This window comes from Etheostoma spectabile, chromosome 5 (genome assembly GCF_008692095.1).
Source record: "Etheostoma spectabile isolate EspeVRDwgs_2016 chromosome 5, UIUC_Espe_1.0, whole genome shotgun sequence".
Classification (NCBI taxonomy): Eukaryota; Metazoa; Chordata; class Actinopteri; order Perciformes; family Percidae; genus Etheostoma; species Etheostoma spectabile.
Genome location: NC_045737.1, coordinates 35,293,048 through 35,305,374, shown reverse-complemented (window position 1 = coordinate 35,305,374; position 12,327 = coordinate 35,293,048). Strand labels below are relative to the sequence as shown.

At 42.9% G+C, this 12,327-nt stretch overlaps 1 protein-coding gene across 1 annotated transcript in view; it reads left to right on the top strand.

The window, feature by feature from the left end:
- itgb5 (integrin, beta 5) overlaps positions 1-12,327 on the top strand; it is a 115,279-nt gene that overhangs the window by 93,679 nt on the left and 9,273 nt on the right. The window lies entirely within an intron of this gene.

The following is a 12,327-nucleotide window of genomic DNA, read 5'->3' as shown; positions in this document are numbered from 1 at the left end:
GAGCGGGGACCCCCTAATGATATATATTGTAAACATTGTGTCTATCACAACTGGTCCTATAGTGCCGTGTGTGCATTGACGTGAACGACTCTTCTTGCCTCCATTTATTGTTTACTACAGTGTGTTGAGGTCAGGTAAGTGTGATTTTAAAGGACATTAATTAGTGGAAAAAAATTGCAGGGGGGGGGGGGGGGGATATAAAAAAAAAAGTCATCAACCAAAAACTTTCGCGACCCCCATGCATACCTCGCGGGACCCCTAGGGGGTCGCTGGACCCCCTGTTGAAGACCCTGACGTAAATCTATGATAAGACCGTTCCACACTTTGGCACGGCACGCAATGGCCCTGGCCAGAGATCTGCCGCTTTCTAGAGCCAAGTCCAGACATATGACGGACCCTAATTAGGCTCCATTGCACATTCCGATCCTTGGTGCAGGAATAAAGGCAGGAGGTGTGATGGGTGGAGAGGAGGAGGGGGGAGAGTGTGACCTCACCCTCCATCTCGTGCAGCTTTTAAATCTTTTCGGGTGATTGAAAGATTGACTGTTGGAAAACAAAGCACACACAGAATATTGGGTGTTCTCATTTGTCGGTTGCGGATTTTCAGAGCAAGAAAGTACAGGCTAGTGGTGAGGTTGCACAGTTGTTTCTGGTTTGTTCCTCTTCAGTTTCACTTCGTCTTTCCTCCTGTCTCTCCTCGTGTTAGAAGAATATTTCCCTAAGCTGTAAGTGAAAAGTAAGTAAGTAAGTAAGTAATACGTCAACGTAAAATTTTAGCCACTTTTCTCAGATGAAGATCACAAAGTGTTCAAACAAAAGGAAGCATTAACAACTCTCATAAAATACAAGCATCACAAAAAACAAAAGAATAACACGTACACCATAAGACAGCTAACACCCTCATTCTAGTTTAAAAGCCTCTTTAAAAAGCCGAGATTTCACTGAGTGTTAAGTTTTCCACCCAGTCTAAGCGCGCATGGAAGGAGGCAAAGCCGTTCCACAAATCGGGGCAAACAAACCTGAAAATGCAGCGGTCCCCCCTAGTTTTTTAAAATGTGTAAGGGGGACAAATACATAGTCTTGGCCTGTTGGTCTCGGACATAGTTGAGGCATGTACGCAGCTGTACAGGTAAGAGCAAAGTGTTACTAATAACGAGTCAGTCTTAAAAAGTAATTTTAACCAAGTAAGACTTTGATTGAGGGAAGCTTGTTCTTGGTTTTTTTTTTAAATGCCTGTCATTTGTTCAGGTTATTCATTTACTTTTCTCGTCTCAACTCTGCTACACACGGTATATTAACTTGAAGATGACTTCAACCGATTCCAAGATGTTGTATCAGCATTTGAAGTGTCTGCTTTTCTCTATCGCCTGCCTTCCAGAAAGGAGGAGCCAGGCGCTGTGCTTTGGTCTGACAAGAACAGAAACGATTGTGTCATGAAGTTCACGTACTCGAGCACAACGCACAGTGGACAATCCGTCCTCACGGCTCTAAAAGAACCAGGTCAGTGCTCCAAACAAACAACACGTACAGTCTTTCTCTTTTATCCTGCAAAGAAACAAGTGTCTTTGATTTGTATTTTGCAGCGGAGGAATCGACCACCAAGCAGCTCCACCGTGACAATAGTTCAGTTTTGTTTGTGTCCTTTGTAAACCATAACAGGACTTCAGCTTACATTTGTTGTTGCCCAACCCTGTTTTTTAGAATGGACAATAAGATCCTTGACACACTGTCATCCCCCGATGCAAGTCGACGTGCAGATTTGGAGTTGCGCGCTGGTGTCACTTTGCGCCGCGTAGAATAAAGAGGCTAATGAGACGTCTTGTAAGGTACTACAAAAGGCTGTCACTGGGAAACGGCGTTTTGAAGATCGAACGGGTGCACTCAAACATCATAGCATGGACTAAAACGTGTTTGAAATTCTTGCCTAGCTTCGCTACAAGCTAGCAATCAAAACCCAATAAAGGCTTCAGCTGGGACAGGCGAGTTTTGAGCTAACGTTGCAATCAAACATCCCAATAGATTAGCTAAAACGTTTTTGAAATTCTGCTAGCTTAGCTAAAGATAGCAATAAAAACAAAAAAAGGCTGTCACTGGAACGGCGTTTGAGTCAACGTTAGCAATCAAACATCTATAGATAGATCGGCTAAAAGTTTTTTTTGAAATTCTGCTAGCTTAGTACTACCAATGCTAGCAAGTAAAACACTCAAAAAGTGCTTGTCACTGGAACGTCGTTTGGATATAACGTTAGCAATGCAAAACATCCTGATAGCTTAAAACGGTTTTTGAAATGAGAATTCTAGCTCTAGCCACAAGATAGCATATAAAATATCAAAAGGCTGTCACTGGAAACGGCGTTTTGAGCGTCTAACGTTAGGCAAATCAAAACAATCATAGATAGCTTAAAACGTTTTTGCAAATTCTGCATAGCTTAGCTAAAAGTAGCAACACAACACAACAAAAGCTGTCAACTGGGACGGCTTTGACTACCGTTAGCAATCAAAGATCCATTAGATAGCTATAAACCGATTTTTTTGGAACTGTATAGACTTAGCTACAAGGCTAGACCACAAAAAACAAAAAAGGACACTGTCACCTGGAACGTCTTTTGAGCTACGTTAGAATCAACAAAAAACCCATAGAGATGCTAAAACGTTTTGAAATGATTCCCGTCTTCGTATTGCGTCTGAAAGAGTAATGAGAAAAAGTTTCACACTTAAAAATGAGTTCATGGATTTCAAAAATGTCAGGTAGACATGTTATGCCGTTAAACCGTTTTAACTGAGCACGGAATCAATCGCAACTTGACTTACATCAGGGAGTGACAAACACCAACACACAACTTTCATATTTAGTCAGTGCTCTTAAAGGCGATTAGTTGTATTGTTTGAAGCGTGGTTGTATGTAGTTGCTTTCTCCAATAGTCAGCAGGATTACCTAAGATCTGGGGTCAGAGCACCGACCCCCCCACCCCCCACAATTTCCATTATACCAGTCATAGAAGGGCCTGTCTGACAACACAAGTTAAAGCGTTTGACCTAAAAAATTCTAAAGGTATAAACCTAACGAAAACTTACATGATGTTTGTTGTGGTCTAAAATGCGTTTTACGCTGCTCCCCGCCCAGCCGTAATAGCTTAGCATAGCGTGGTTTCTCCAAACTGGGGGCGGTGCCGACAGAATGTGTAGCTAACACATGATATGGAGAAGAAGCTCATGCAGCCACTTTCAAAACATCCAAACTATCCCTTAGCATCTGTGTTTAGGTTTTGTCCACCCATGAGGAAATTCCAAAGTAATGACACACAACCCATGTTGGAACGTCTCACATTACCAAGCCTTACGGGACCCTACGCACCAGCCCCAATAAACAAGAGTTACTTACCTATGTAGCTGGGATTTCCAATGAAAAAATGTGAAAGTTCAGCCATTTAGATGTTACTGCGTGGTTTGGACCTGAAATGTTTTGGCATTTGATGATCAAGTACAAAAGGTAATAATAACTGAGGGAGGAACTTTTCGACAGGAGCGATTACATGACTCCGTACACAAAAACACCATCAGAGGAATGCTTGGGACGGTTGGTTTATTCAACTTTTTTGATCCATACTCTCTGTGACGGAGAGATTTGGACTCACCATGATCGATAAGAATCAGAATTGATGTGCCTTTTTACCGTTGTCAGAGGTGGTGGTGGGCCCGACGCTTGATGGTGCTGTGAGCGGTTGGCGGCAGCATCCTGCTGGTGGGCGTGTGATGCCGCTGCTGGAAGTGGGTCATCACCATTCATGACGGAGGAGTTTTCGCGCTTCCAGAGTGCCCCACCGGCACGAGCCCAGCCCGCTCGAGGATGTAAGGTCCTACCCTCTTGGGGGGTTTGCGAAGTTATTGTATCGTAGACTGTTAGGAGACTATCCATGATTGTCAATTACGGTTATGCTTGTGATCTCTGCACGGGTAAATCCAGACGGCTAGCGAGACTATCTGAGGACTATGGTTACCTGGTCCTAAGGTCTCTGCAGGGTAAACAGATAGCTAGTGCTATCTGTCCAAGCTGAGGACTAGGTAACTGGTCCTAAGATCTCTGCAGGGTAAATCAGGACAGCTAGCTAGGACTATCTGTACAACGAGGCCTAGGGTTATGGTCCTCAGGTTTGCAGGTAAATCCAGGACGCTAGAAGACATCTGTCCAATCTGAGACTATGGTTCCCTGCGTCCTCAGATCTCTGCCGGGTAAATACAGACCGCTAGCTAGACTATCTGTCCACATCGAGGAACATGGTTACTGGTCCTAAGGTCTCGCAGGGTAAATCAACGACAGCTAGCTAGACTATATGGCCAATCTGAGGACTATGGTACCTGGTAATCAGGTCTCGGCAGGGTAAAGCCAGACAGTTGCTGCCTAGCTGTCCAATCTGAGTACTCTGGTGACCTGGGCATCAGGAATCTCTGCAGGTGAATCCCGAAAGCTAGCTAGGCCTAATGTCCACTCTGAGGGGACTATGGTTACTGGTCCTCCGGTTCTGCAGGGTCAATCCAGACAGCTAGCAGAATATCTGTCCATAGAGGGACTCTGGTACCGGGTCCTTACTGGTCCATAGGCTTTTTGCTGAGCTTAGCGCCACCGCGGTTGTGATTAGTTGTAAAGGAAACGCAATAAACAGAGCAAGAGTCTCTCCCCTCCCAGAGGCTGTGTGGCCTGCCAGCCCTCATCCGCCAGCGCTTGTGGAGGATACATAGTCTAACTAGAACACAACATGTTCAATGAAGATAAAAAATGAGGGCCAGAAATAAAAAGAAGTGTACCGTGCTCTTCTTATGAATAGGTAGTGAGAGAGGAAATATTTTAAAAAAATAAATACTACTTAAAAACGGTGTTTTAACTTGTTTTAAAGTGAGAGTCGTGAGCGCGAAACCTTGGCTTCTGTTTGGCACTCTGTATCAGATTCACCGTGTCTGAACTTTGTAGGCCGTGAACATCTTACATAACCAGGAACGGTGTGTTCTACTTGAAATTTAGTTTTTAAGAATTCTTTGTGATATGAAGATGTGCTACCGATTTGGATATTTTACCGTTGAGAAATAAACATGTCAGGCTATTTAGAGGACATCATCTTTGGCATTTCATGCTTTTCTATGCCCAAGAAATATGCTGATACATCACTCTGTTATTAAGCGAAATCCCGAGCCTGGGCATAGACGTTCAAAGCGCTACTTGAGACGTTTGCGTGACTTTCGGTTTTTTTTTTTCCCTTCACCCCTTTCAGGCCTCCAACCATCTGTTACAAGCAGCCGTCTATACACATTTCGTTTAGAAGAAAACCGATTCAACATGTACGGGAAGTCCTTCAACGGGGGGGGTCCCTTGATCCCTCAGACGGGGGCGCCGGCGGACCGCGTCCGACCAACGATCCCCGGGGGACGACGGATCCCACGCCATCCCTCTGCCGGTTCACAAATGATAACAGACGTGGAAAGGAACTAGGACTGTGGACGAAAGGGTTGGGGGGGGGGGGTGCGAAAATCTGGGGCCTTTTTTTTTTTTTTTTTTTTTTTCTCTATTATGCGGAGATTCAACCTAACCCAGAGACCTGATGTGACTTCATCTTCTTCTCTGTCTGTTTCCGCTGACGCGGTTGGTGAGTAACAAAGACTTGAGTTCTTCTAGTTTAGGAAGAGAGAGAGAGTGAGTTAGCGGTGAGTTATCTGCAGTTACACACATAAACGATCTCATAAAAACCCACAAAACCCACATTCAATCGTTTGCAAGAAAGGCATGACATTGGTTTATATTTTGCACTTGTTTTTTTTTATAAACACTAAAATTGTGTTTGTTTTAAGTGTAAAACTGCATCAACAGGCAGGAAATTGACAGGATTTTTAAAAAGCACATATTTTAAAGGTTTGCTGTGTGTGTGACATTGTGGTACTGCTAACATCTACTAAGCAATAGACTCCTTACCCTCCATTTTGCCCAGAGAATATTAAAGAGTCCAGTCCGGTAAGATTTACATTTTCTTTCAGGTGTGTGTGTGTGTGTGGGGGGGGTGCATGTGTGGGTGTTGTCCTGCGCCAATTGCATCCCTTGTCGACCAGGACTCGTGAAAGAAGAAATCTGTTTCTCGATGGGGGTGTACCTGGCGCCTCTGAACCCTAAAGGATGAGGCGGGCTGTTCTTTTTTTTTTTGTTAACAAAATCCAGTATTAAAAGACCAAAAACAACCGTGCGTTGGTTACAATAATTACTTGCAGACTTCTCTACGGTGCTGTGCGCTCAGACACAAAATCATTCATTCTATGAAGACCATAAATCTTCAAAAAAAAGTGTCAAAAAACATTAAGTTTCGTTTTTCTAAAAGACTTTGCTAAAAACACTCCACACTCAAAAGGGCTGGGGGTTAGTGCAAACAGGACTTTAAAGCTGGGCTCGGCCAGCCACCAGCAACAAAGGAAAGGTTCTTGTGGGGTTTTTTTGCCATGACGCAAAAAACAACTTACTACCCCGGCTTTAAAAAAGAGGAAAACGGTGAGTTTGTCGGGACTATTTTCAGGCGACAGATTATACGCAGGTTGAATGCTTCTAGTGACTATTTACAATTGATGAAGCTGAAAAAACGTGATTGTACCTTGACGTACATTTCATCGGCAACTATTTAGTTTTAATGGGATAATCATTAGTTTTTTATGCAAAAAAACAATCAATTATTGTCAGGGAAAAACACCTAATCTTTCCCTAAAAAAAAGTATAATCGTAAACAACTTGTGGGACAGTGGTCGGACAAAAACAAACGATCTGAAGATGTCCTGGGCATTAGGACGGCGGGACCGGCATTTTCTTACTAGTTTTTGTTTTTTACTAGTTCAGACATTGTGTTGACAAGATCAAGAAAATAATTGGTGAATATCCTTAATGAGAACAATCATAGTTTCAGGAAACAGTCAGTGGGGTTTTAGAAGACCTTTTGACGGCAAGACCAGTCTGAACGTCCCGTCCATCACAGACTTCTAATGTTCCAGTCTGTATCTGCAGCGATGGTAACGTTTAAAGCATCTCGTCTAAAATCGATTTGTTACACTAATGAGTAGATACCTTAAAATCGGACTACGGACACGTGCGGTGCTCTAAAGTGGATTGGACATGCATGCAGTGTGACTGGCTGCGACTTTATGATGTCCCCTGTGAGGCTGTGTCCGCCCTTGCCTGCGTTAGGAGTGGGTGGAAAACTTCAAGAAGTCTCAAAAGGCCGGCGTAGAGTTCCCGATCCACGTCACGGGCGTTCCCCACAGGAAGGGAGGTCCAAATGACTAAAAAGAGACAAAACAAGTTAAAAGAGACACCCAAAAAACAAGTAAAAAGATATACAAACAACTGTAAAAAGAGATACAAAACAACTACAAAAGAGACTCAAATCTAAAATGGGTTAATCATTAGTTTTATCCAAAACATCAGTTATTGGTCCGGGGAAAAAAAAAAACCTAATCTTGTACCAAAAAGTAATCTTAAAAAAAAAAAAAAAAAATCATTTTCAGGAGTCATTTGCTTCTTTTCCTCTTCTACTGTAATGACTAATTTGGAAATTGGGAAATTTGTCTCGAACAAAAACAAAAAGATCTGAAGTGTCACTGGGGCATTGGGAAGTGGGGACACGCATGTTCTTTATTATTAGTAATTTTTTTTTAAACAATTTTCAGACAATTTGTTGAAAAAAAGAAAAGAATAGGGGGAATTAAATTCATACTGAAATAACCAATAGTTTAAGGGCAACAGTGTGTTTTTAGAAGCCGTCGACAGGTCCGTCCATCAGAGACCATCTTCAGTCTCGGCTGTGTCCACAGGCTGTGTTAACGACCTTAAAGCCTCATCGTTATAATCTCCTTCATCTAGGAGGAGATTAGTAGATCACCTCTAACTCGGAATACGGACGCATGCCGTACTAAAGTGGATTTGGACATGCATGCAGTGTGACGGCTGCTACAGTACCTCCGCGGACCCCCTAGGGGTCGCGGACCCCCTGTTGAAGACCCCTGACGTAAACTATTATAAGACCGTTCCACATTGGCCCGGCACGCATGGCCCTGGCCCAGATCTGACGTCTTTCATAGCCCAGTCCAGACATCTGACTGGCCCTAATAGGCTCCATATGCACATTCCAGATACTTGGTGCATGAAGTAAAGGAGGAGGTGCTGATAGGGTGGAGAGGAGGAGGGGGGGAGAGTGTGACCTCACCCTCCTCTGTGAGCTTTTAAATCTTTTCGGGGTGATGAAGATTGACTGTGAAAAAGCACCCAGAATATCTGGGTGTCTCATTTGTCGGTTGGGATTTCAGAGCAAAGAAAGTCAGGCTATGTGGTGATTGTTCACAAGTGTTTTCTGTTTTTCCTCTTCAGTTTCACTTCGTCTTTCCTCCTTTCTCTCTTTGTTAGAAGAATATTTTCCCTAAGTGAAAGTAAGTAAGTAAGTAAGTAAGTAAGTACGTCAACGTAAAATTTTAGCACTTTTCTCAGATGAAGATCACAAAGTGCTTCAAACAAAAGGAAGCATTAACAAATCTCATAAATACAATGCATCACAAAAAACAAAAGAATAACACGTACACATAAGACAGCCTAACACCCTCCCATCTAGTTTAAAAGCCCTTTAAAAAGCCGAGATTTCACTGAGAGTTTAAAGTTTTCCACCCAGTCTAAGCAGCGCATGGAAGGAGCAAAGCGTTCCACAAACCTCGGCAACACAACCTGAAATGAGCGGTCCCCCCTAGTTTTTTTTAAAATGTGTAAGGGGGACAAATACTAGTCTTGGCCTGTTGGTTCGGACTACGTTGAGGTGTACGCAGCTGTATCAGGTAAGAGCAAAGTAGTTTATAAAAGTCAGTCTGTAAAAGTAATTTTAACCAAGTAAGACTTTGATTGGGGGCAGCTGTTCTTGGTTTTTTTTTTAACATGCTCTGTTCATTTGTTCAGGTTATTTCATTTCCCTTTTCTCGTCTCAACTCTGCTACACACGGTATATTAACTTTGAAGATGATTCAACCGATCCAAGATTTGTATCAGCTATTGAAGGGTCTGCTTTTCTCTCTCGCCGTGCCTTCCAGAAACGGAGGAGCCAGGCGCTGTGCTTTGTCTGTACAAGACGATAACGATTGTGTCATGAAGTTCACGTACACCGACACGCCAGTGGACAATCCGTCCTCACGGCTCTAAAAGAACCAGGTCAGTGCTCCAAACAACAACACGTACAGTCTTCTCTCCTTTTATCCTGCAAAGAAACAAGTGTCTTTAGATTTGTATTTTGCAGCGGAGAATCGACCACCACAGCTCCACCGTGACAATAGTTCAGTTGTTTTGTCCTTTGTAACATAACAGGACTTCAGCTTACATTTTGTTGTTGCAACCCTGTTTTTTAGAATGACCATAAAAAGATCCTTGACACTGTCACTCCCCCCGATGCAGTCGAGTGCAGATTTGTAGTTGCGCGTGTGTCACTTTGCGACGCAGTAGAATAAAAGAGGCTAATGAGACTTGTAAGTCACTACAAAAGGCTGTCCACTGGGAAACGGCGTTTTGCAAGTACACGGCCATCAAACATACATAGCATGGTTAAAACGTTTTTGAAATTCTGCTAGCTTAGCTACAAGCTTAGCAATAAAACCACACTAAAGGCTGTCAGGGAGGACGGCGTTTTGAGCTAACGTTAGCAATCCAAACATCCCATAGATAGCTAAAACGTTTTTGAAATTCTGCTAGCTTAGCTAAAGCTAGCAATAAAAACAAAACAGGCTGTCACTGGAACGGCGTTTTGACGTAAGTTAGCAATCAAAACATCTATGAGATAGCTAAAACGTTTTTTTGAAATTCTGCTAGTTAGTATAAAGCTAGCAAGTAAAACACTAAAAAGGCTGTCACTGGAACGTCGTTTGGATTAACGTAGCAATCAAAACATCCTGATAGCTTAAAACGTTTTTTGAAATGAATGAATTCTAGCTTAGCCACAAGTAGCATATAAAATATACAAAAGGCTGTCACTGGAAACGGCGTTTTGAGTCTAACGTTAGCAATCAAACAATCATAGATAGCTTAAAACGTTTTTGAAATTTCTGCTAGCTTAGCTAAAAAGTAGCAACACAACACAACAAAAGCTGTCACATGGGACGGCTTTTGAGCTACGTTAGCAATCAAAATCCATAGATAGCTATAAACACGTTTTTGAAATCTGTATAGACTTAGCTACAAGGCTAGGCACATATAAAAACAAAAAAGGAACTGGTCCTGGAACGTCTTTTGAGCTACGTTAGCAAATCAAACAACCAACATAAGATGCTAAAACGTTTTGAAATGATTCCCGTCTTCGTATTGCCGTTGAAGGGTAATGAGAAAAAGTTTATTCCATCTTAATAAAGCATGGATTTCAAAAATGTCAGTACGACATGTTATGCCGTTAAACCGTTTATAATCTGAGCACGGAACTCACATCGCACTTGACTTACATAGGAGTGACCAACCCAACCTACAACTTTCATATTTAGTCGTGCTCTTAAAGGCGATAGTTGTATCTGTTTGAAGCGTGGTTGTATGAGTTGCTTTCTCACATAGTCAGCAGATTACCTAAAATTGGGGTCAGGCACCCCCCCCCACCCACACCCACAAGTTCCCAAGTCGTATACAGTCATAAAGGGTCTGTCTGACACAAAGTATAAAGCGGATTGTACCTAAAAAATTCTATAAGATACCAATACACGTAAAACTTACACATGATTTGTTGTTGGTCTGAAAATGATCGTTTAGCTGCTGCCCCCGCCCAGCCGTACATAGCTTAGCATAGCGTGGTTTTCTCCAAACTGGCGGGCGGTGCCGACAGACATCGATGTAGCTAACACACACTGATATGGAGAAGAAGCTCCATGCAGCCACTTTCAAAAACATCCAAACTATCCCTTTAAGCATCAGTGTTTAGGTTTTGTCACCCATGAGGAAATTCCAAAGTAATGACACACAACCTGTTGGAACGTCCACATATTACAAGCCTTCGGGACCCTATCGCACCAGCCCCAATAAACAAGCATTGTAATTACTATGTACAGCAGAGGATTTCAAGTGAAAAAATGTTTCGATAATGGCTCCAGACATTGAGCGTATATACCTGCTTGCTTTGGTTCTGGACCCTGAACATGTTCTTTCTGCATAGGAAGGAACTTTCTAGACAGGCAGCGATTAATGAATCACGTACCACAACAACATACTCTGTGTACGGACGAGATTATCTGTAGCTTTACACCAGAATGTGATCGATAAGATCAGAATGATGTGCTCTATTTCTTAAGAAGATTGTATACGGGGAAGTGGTGTTAGTGTTGGGGTGGGCGCGAACAGTATCTTGTATGGATGATGATAGGGAGGTTGTGGTACTCTCAACGGGGCGGCAAAAGAATAATGAGGGTGGGCGTGGTGATGATCGCTGCCGGGAAGTTTAGACAGTTGGTAATCACATTTCATGTTCCATCCAACGGATTTGTTTTTTTGTGAGTTTTCTCTCTGTATCACCGCTTTTACACACGATTCTTCTTCCTTTCTCCTTCCCTTTCTTTTTTTTCCCCTCGCTTTATTTCCGCTTCTACTTTCTCTGTTCCTCTGTTCCGCGCCCCCCTTCTTCCCATCCCTATTCCCCTGATTTCCCTTTTGACGTCCTCCCACACCTTTCTATTCATCTCGCTCTCCCGTCATATTTCTCGCTTCCCATCTTCCGTCCTTTCTTTACCTCGCATCCCCTTTCCCTTATTGGATTTCTTCCGACTTTCTCTCTTGATATTCTGGTCGCCTCCCCTCTCTTTTTGATTTTTCACCTGTTTTTTTCGCTTATACTCGGCCCTTCCCCACTCCTTTCATTTCCTCCTTTTCTCCCTTTTTTTTCTCCCTTGTTTTTTCTTTTTTCTCCGTTTTTTTTCCGCTGTGTTTCGCTCTTTGCTTCCCTCACGTCTGAGATTCCATATGGCCCTCTGCCGAGTATTCTCCTTTTTCCCCCTCTTTTCTTTTCTCTTTTTTTTTTCCTTTCTTTTCCTTCTCCTTCTTCTGTCTTGCTCCAGTTCCCCCCTCTTTTCGTTTTTTTTACTTTTTCTCTGCCCTTTATCACTTCCCTGGCCATCCCCCTAAGTTCTTTTTCTGTTACCGATTTTACTTATCTTCTGGTTTATTCGCTTTATCTTTTCCCCCCCCCGTTATTCATGCGCTGATTCCACCCTTTTTATCCGTTCTACCTGTGATTACCCATCTGTCCTTGTCCGTTCCACCTCCTGCCCGTTTCTTGTTGTCCATCTATCGCCCCTCTTGTCTTTGTTA